Raw genomic sequence first — 7524 nt, 5'->3', positions numbered from 1 at the left:
TTTTAATTTTAAATAAAAATCAAAAATATCAAAGAATCCAATTTCTTATCTTTATTCCTTACACCTAGTATACACACGTGGAGATGTGAACCACAAGACACACTTACACTTGCCTCTACCATCAGTTTTCTTAAATAATTTTTTTTCTCTCTCCACATATATTCTGTAAAAGTAAAAACCACCAAACTGTTTCTTTTTTCTCTCTCACTAAATTCACCATGTTCCTTCCACTTTTTTCTCTCACTAAATTCACCATGCTCGTTCCAATACCTCCGGCCGCCGTGAGTATTATAAAAAAATACAACATGATTTTTGAACTCCTATATTCTTCCACTTCAAAAACAACCATCTTTTTTTTTTCCTAAATACAACATGATTTTTTAAGATTTCACAACTATTATTTTCTAACTCAGATCTGGACCGCCATGAGTGAATATTTGAAAATTCATCAACGTGTAAAGACTCATCTACATCCCTTCTACAAAACCCACAAAGAAAACTTATGTTTGGAACACCTTCACCGGCGACCACCTTGCCGGAAAACTCCATTGATTCTGGATCTATCAAAAACTCTCACTGTCTCATGCATGCAACAGAATTAGAGGTATCAGAATACTAAATCAAAGTTAAATCTATTTTTTTTATCATATTATTGCTACTTGTTTGTAGTTTCTGATTGTAGAGACGTGGCTTGAATATGTTTGTATTGATTATTAAATTATCTTAATCTTTTTCGTTTCTTCCTATTTCTTTTGGTACAATTTTTTTTGTTGGTACTATCGTTTCTTCCTATTCTGTCATATTTATTTAAAAAATTCTTTCATCCACATAGCTTTGATACTCCTTTAAATTTTTTGATTTAAATAAATGAAAAACAAATTTCACAAATCTGGGTATTTTATTTTTTGTTAAACTATGATTATAATTTTTTTTAAAGATATGATTACAAACTCTTATGACAGTTGTCCAATTCAACTCACTTTTTTTTTATATAAAATATAAAATAATGGTATAACATAAAATATGATTTTTCTGCACAGTATACAATTAATTTGAATTGAATGTATAATTCCTACTTTCAAAAAATAAAATAAAATTGTTTCATCAACTCACTTTTTTTTTTATATAAAATATAAAATAATGGTATAACATAAAATATGATTTTTCTGCACAATATACAATTAATTTGAATTGAATGTATAATTCCTACTTTCAAAAAATAAAATAAAATTGTTTCAAAAAAAAAATATAATTATAATTGAGCAATAACTTTTTAGATTATCTAAAATAAAATATAATTTTAATTGAGCAATAACTATTCAGATTATATCTCTCATACAAAAATAAAATAAAATTAAAAGAAAAAATATTATTTACTGTTACTCTCTCTACGCCAACTATCACACATACATATAAGTTGGTTCTTCTGCTCCATTTTCTTTATTGCTTTCCCCTTTTATCTTCAATGATTCTTCTGTTAAATCACAACAGACATGATTGCTACTTCTTTTTATCTTTGTACTCATGGTGATCTTCATTTCTTGTCTATTTTTCTGTCCAAAAAACAGAGGATAAACTGTAAAAGTATTTGAAGAAGATTGAGTATAGTGTCCAACTTTATTATAGATCTGAAATAATCTATTTATTACAGCTGAAGAAAAAGAAAAGTTGTTCTTGTTACCTTACCCATGTTTTTCCTTCATTGGTCTTCTTCATCGGTGAAAAAAGTGATCATTTCCTGCAACAATAAGAAGAAAGTGAAGATTAGAAAAATGGAGAAGATGATGAAATATAGATAAGAAAGAGTGAGAGAAAGAAGAAGGAAGTTGTGAGAGAGTATTGAATCTTATATAATAGAGTCTTGTATAAAAGTGTGTTGAGAATAAAATGAATTTGAATTTCAAATTTGAGAGCCAAAAGTTTGAAGGAGAGAAGTGTAAACTTTTGATTGAAATAGTTCCCTGACATTATGTATCTTGTTGTACTAAAGCAAACTCATCACTTTTTGTCAACCGATAGGTGTTTTTCTGTAGTTGGCATGTGATGACAATGTAAATTTTTGAAAGGAAAACAACAAACTAATGGCAAACCAGTACTTAGATAACATCATAGTAGTTAAGTGATCTAATTTAGTTACAAAAAGCAATTTTTAGACTGCTTTTACCCTTAATAATAAGACGTGGGTGATTCTTAAGCAAGGTCAAATAATGGTTTGAAATTTATGAATGAGTAGAGCATTATATATATCAAGAGTATTTGAAATTTGAAATTGAAGAATTTGCCTCCATTGAGTGCAGATCTGACATTAGGTAGATCTTTTGGTACAAAAGAAAACTTTATGGGACATGTAAAGAATTGACCAAATTGACCCCTAAATCTGGGACATTTGCATTAGAATAGATAAGGGCATAATTTGGTTTTCCACAACATGTAAAAAAATTGACCAAATTTACCCTTAAATCTGGGACATTTGTGTTAAAAGGGATAAGGGCATAATTTGGATTTCCACAACATGTAAAAGAATTGACCAAATTTACCCCTAAATTTGGGACATTTGCATTAAAAGGGATAAGGGCATAATTTGGTTTTCCACAACATATGATTTTCTTATATTAAGGGGGATACATATAAGTTGGTTCTTCTGCTCCATTTTCTTTATTGCTTTCCCCTTTTATCTTCAATGATTCTTCTGTTAAATCACAACAGACATGATTGCTACTTCTTTTTATCTTTGTACTCATGGTGATCTTCATTTCTTGTCTATTTTTCTGTCCAAAAAACAGAGGATAAACTGTAAAAGTATTTGAAGAAGATTGAGTATAGTGTCCAACTTTATTATAGATCTGAAATAATCTATTTATTACAGCTGAAGAAAAAGAAAAGTTGTTCTTGTTACCTTACCCATGTTTTTCCTTCATTGGTCTTCTTCATCGGTGAAAAAAGTGATCATTTCCTGCAACAATAAGAAGAAAGTGAAGATTAGAAAAATGGAGAAGATGATGAAATATAGATAAGAAAGAGTGAGAGAAAGAAGAAGGAAGTTGTGAGAGAGTATTGAATCTTATATAATAGAGTCTTGTATAAAAGTGTGTTGAGAATAAAATGAATTTGAATTTCAAATTTGAGAGCCAAAAGTTTGAAGGAGAGAAGTGTAAACTTTTGATTGAAATAGTTCCCTGACATTATGTATCTTGTTGTACTAAAGCAAACTCATCACTTTTTGTCAACCGATAGGTGTTTTTCTGTAGTTGGCATGTGATGACAATGTAAATTTTTGAAAGGAAAACAACAAACTAATGGCAAACCAGTACTTAGATAACATCATAGTAGTTAAGTGATCTAATTTAGTTACAAAAAGCAATTTTTAGACTGCTTTTACCCTTAATAATAAGACGTGGGTGATTCTTAAGCAAGGTCAAATAATGGTTTGAAATTTATGAATGAGTAGAGCATTATATATATCAAGAGTATTTGAAATTTGAAATTGAAGAATTTGCCTCCATTGAGTGCAGATCTGACATTAGGTAGATCTTTTGGTACAAAAGAAAACTTTATGGGACATGTAAAGAATTGACCAAATTGACCCCTAAATCTGGGACATTTGCATTAGAATAGATAAGGGCATAATTTGGTTTTCCACAACATGTAAAAAAATTGACCAAATTTACCCTTAAATCTGGGACATTTGTGTTAAAAGGGATAAGGGCATAATTTGGATTTCCACAACATGTAAAAGAATTGACCAAATTTACCCCTAAATTTGGGACATTTGCATTAAAAGGGATAAGGGCATAATTTGGTTTTCCACAACATATGATTTTCTTATATTAAGGGGGATACATATAAGTTGGTTCTTCTGCTCCATTTTCTTTATTGCTTTCCCCTTTTATCTTCAATGATTCTTCTGTTAAATCACAACAGACATGATTGCTACTTCTTTTTATCTTTGTACTCATGGTGATCTTCATTTCTTGTCTATTTTTCTGTCCAAAAAACAGAGGATAAACTGTAAAAGTATTTGAAGAAGATTGAGTATAGTGTCCAACTTTATTATAGATCTGAAATAATCTATTTATTACAGCTGAAGAAAAAGAAAAGTTGTTCTTGTTACCTTACCCATGTTTTTCCTTCATTGGTCTTCTTCATCGGTGAAAAAAGTGATCATTTCCTGCAACAATAAGAAGAAAGTGAAGATTAGAAAAATGGAGAAGATGATGAAATATAGATAAGAAAGAGTGAGAGAAAGAAGAAGGAAGTTGTGAGAGAGTATTGAATCTTATATAATAGAGTCTTGTATAAAAGTGTGTTGAGAATAAAATGAATTTGAATTTCAAATTTGAGAGCCAAAAGTTTGAAGGAGAGAAGTGTAAACTTTTGATTGAAATAGTTCCCTGACATTATGTATCTTGTTGTACTAAAGCAAACTCATCACTTTTTGTCAACCGATAGGTGTTTTTCTGTAGTTGGCATGTGATGACAATGTAAATTTTTGAAAGGAAAACAACAAACTAATGGCAAACCAGTACTTAGATAACATCATAGTAGTTAAGTGATCTAATTTAGTTACAAAAAGCAATTTTTAGACTGCTTTTACCCTTAATAATAAGACGTGGGTGATTCTTAAGCAAGGTCAAATAATGGTTTGAAATTTATGAATGAGTAGAGCATTATATATATCAAGAGTATTTGAAATTTGAAATTGAAGAATTTGCCTCCATTGAGTGCAGATCTGACATTAGGTAGATCTTTTGGTACAAAAGAAAACTTTATGGGACATGTAAAGAATTGACCAAATTGACCCCTAAATCTGGGACATTTGCATTAGAATAGATAAGGGCATAATTTGGTTTTCCACAACATGTAAAAAAATTGACCAAATTTACCCTTAAATCTGGGACATTTGTGTTAAAAGGGATAAGGGCATAATTTGGATTTCCACAACATGTAAAAGAATTGACCAAATTTACCCCTAAATTTGGGACATTTGCATTAAAAGGGATAAGGGCATAATTTGGTTTTCCACAACATATGATTTTCTTATATTAAGGGGGATACATATAAGTTGGTTCTTCTGCTCCATTTTCTTTATTGCTTTCCCCTTTTATCTTCAATGATTCTTCTGTTAAATCACAACAGACATGATTGCTACTTCTTTTTATCTTTGTACTCATGGTGATCTTCATTTCTTGTCTATTTTTCTGTCCAAAAAACAGAGGATAAACTGTAAAAGTATTTGAAGAAGATTGAGTATAGTGTCCAACTTTATTATAGATCTGAAATAATCTATTTATTACAGCTGAAGAAAAAGAAAAGTTGTTCTTGTTACCTTACCCATGTTTTTCCTTCATTGGTCTTCTTCATCGGTGAAAAAAGTGATCATTTCCTGCAACAATAAGAAGAAAGTGAAGATTAGAAAAATGGAGAAGATGATGAAATATAGATAAGAAAGAGTGAGAGAAAGAAGAAGGAAGTTGTGAGAGAGTATTGAATCTTATATAATAGAGTCTTGTATAAAAGTGTGTTGAGAATAAAATGAATTTGAATTTCAAATTTGAGAGCCAAAAGTTTGAAGGAGAGAAGTGTAAACTTTTGATTGAAATAGTTCCCTGACATTATGTATCTTGTTGTACTAAAGCAAACTCATCACTTTTTGTCAACCGATAGGTGTTTTTCTGTAGTTGGCATGTGATGACAATGTAAATTTTTGAAAGGAAAACAACAAACTAATGGCAAACCAGTACTTAGATAACATCATAGTAGTTAAGTGATCTAATTTAGTTACAAAAAGCAATTTTTAGACTGCTTTTACCCTTAATAATAAGACGTGGGTGATTCTTAAGCAAGGTCAAATAATGGTTTGAAATTTATGAATGAGTAGAGCATTATATATATCAAGAGTATTTGAAATTTGAAATTGAAGAATTTGCCTCCATTGAGTGCAGATCTGACATTAGGTAGATCTTTTGGTACAAAAGAAAACTTTATGGGACATGTAAAGAATTGACCAAATTGACCCCTAAATCTGGGACATTTGCATTAGAATAGATAAGGGCATAATTTGGTTTTCCACAACATGTAAAAAAATTGACCAAATTTACCCTTAAATCTGGGACATTTGTGTTAAAAGGGATAAGGGCATAATTTGGATTTCCACAACATGTAAAAGAATTGACCAAATTTACCCCTAAATTTGGGACATTTGCATTAAAAGGGATAAGGGCATAATTTGGTTTTCCACAACATATGATTTTCTTATATTAAGGGGGATCTATGTGCTTAATTTTACATATATTAAAAAAAAAATGTTAGAGTAGTTAATGTGTTTAGTTTAGCCGTAAATCTTACTGAATTGTCATTTGTTTGTATGTGTATTTAATTTGATTTTTTCATATTTCAAAGCAAGTTAGTAATATTCATTACGGGTGTGTTAAAAAAAAAATGCACCTAATAATTTGTATAGGACGGACAAGATTTTTTTACAAAAGAGACTTATAATTAGGGACGAATGGAGTATTTAGGAAAAGCTCGTTCCTCCTTGTGGACGAATGGTTGGTTGAATCCACGTCCTTTCAACCTTTTTGTGTTGAGATCGAACTAATGTCAAAGTAAGGATCATAGATGAGGAACAATATTTGTATAATTATTCTGATAATTTTTTATACATTTCTTTTTTTTTCTTCTTTTTATTGGTGAAAACCAACAGAGAGGAGGAGGGAGATTTTAAAACACAATGAAAGTGTGAAAATGAGAATTGTTCATTTTCTCAAAGTGTCGTTTAGAGTATCCTCAATATGAAATTGTTCCAAATTGGAGCATATTAATTGGTTTCTTCAGCATAACAATTGAATTGTCCAGCATCACTTATTTTGATTGCACAATATCTATGACAATGTATTCTCATAGTGTCGTTAAGGGCATCTCCGATTTTAGAGATTAAGTAAGACGACCACAAGGTCTTACTTGGATTCTAGAAATTAAACAAGACAACCATAAGGTGTTACTTGGGTTCTCCATTTTTAAGAAATATGTTTTCTTCTCTAGAGTTACAAGGGTGTTTCTCCAAATGAGTTTTCATACTTGTTGAGTTTGGTGTTCGAATCGTTCGGTCTATTCCATTCGGATGGTGTCGTCTATTCCATCCTAATCTTTTTTTTTTTTTTGGTTTGGTTATTACTTTCGTTTTGTTTGTCTTGCCTTTCGTCCCTCTTATAGAATGTCAATATTTAACAATAAGACAAATTATCTAATGGACCGCGAATGACAATAATAAAGTAAAACAAACTAGAATATACTATTTATAGCGCAAAAACTAGAATATAGTTAGTAGTTTGTTATATTAATATTTTTACTTCTTGTCCAGATTTGACAGGACTTCCAACTATTTTTCTCTTAATTCAAACTAGTTGAGCTAAAAATTTGTATGCAACACTCTTATCTTAAATTCGGGGTTCTTGGGGACATGCCAAAATATGGTGTACAGACATAGAAGTTGGTGAAGATTGTCCTCTAGACCATCCACATTGC

The 7524-nt window shown here is 30.3% G+C and overlaps 2 long non-coding RNA genes across 2 annotated transcripts; one reads left to right on the top strand and one right to left on the bottom strand.

Moving 5' to 3' along the window:
* Positions 1-405: 405 nt before the first annotated feature.
* Positions 406-1905, top strand: LOC146927480 (uncharacterized). Its single transcript, XR_015005686.1, has 2 exons — positions 406-604; positions 1652-1905. It is a non-coding gene; the product is annotated as an uncharacterized LOC146927480 (long non-coding RNA).
* On the bottom strand, positions 1239-1819 carry LOC146927481 (uncharacterized). The gene is made up of 2 exons (XR_015005685.1): positions 1682-1819; positions 1239-1553 (listed from the first exon to the last, which is right to left on the bottom strand). It is a non-coding gene; the product is annotated as an uncharacterized LOC146927481 (long non-coding RNA).
* Positions 1906-7524: the final 5619 nt, after the last annotated feature.

The sequence above is a fragment of the Medicago sativa genome, chromosome 4 (genome assembly GCF_051527215.1).
Source record: "Medicago sativa cultivar Bolivia chromosome 4, Bolivia_mono, whole genome shotgun sequence".
NCBI lineage: Eukaryota > Viridiplantae > Streptophyta > Magnoliopsida > Fabales > Fabaceae > Medicago > Medicago sativa.
The sequence above is the reverse complement of the archived record's forward strand: the minus strand, read 5'-3'. Positions and strand labels throughout refer to the sequence as shown.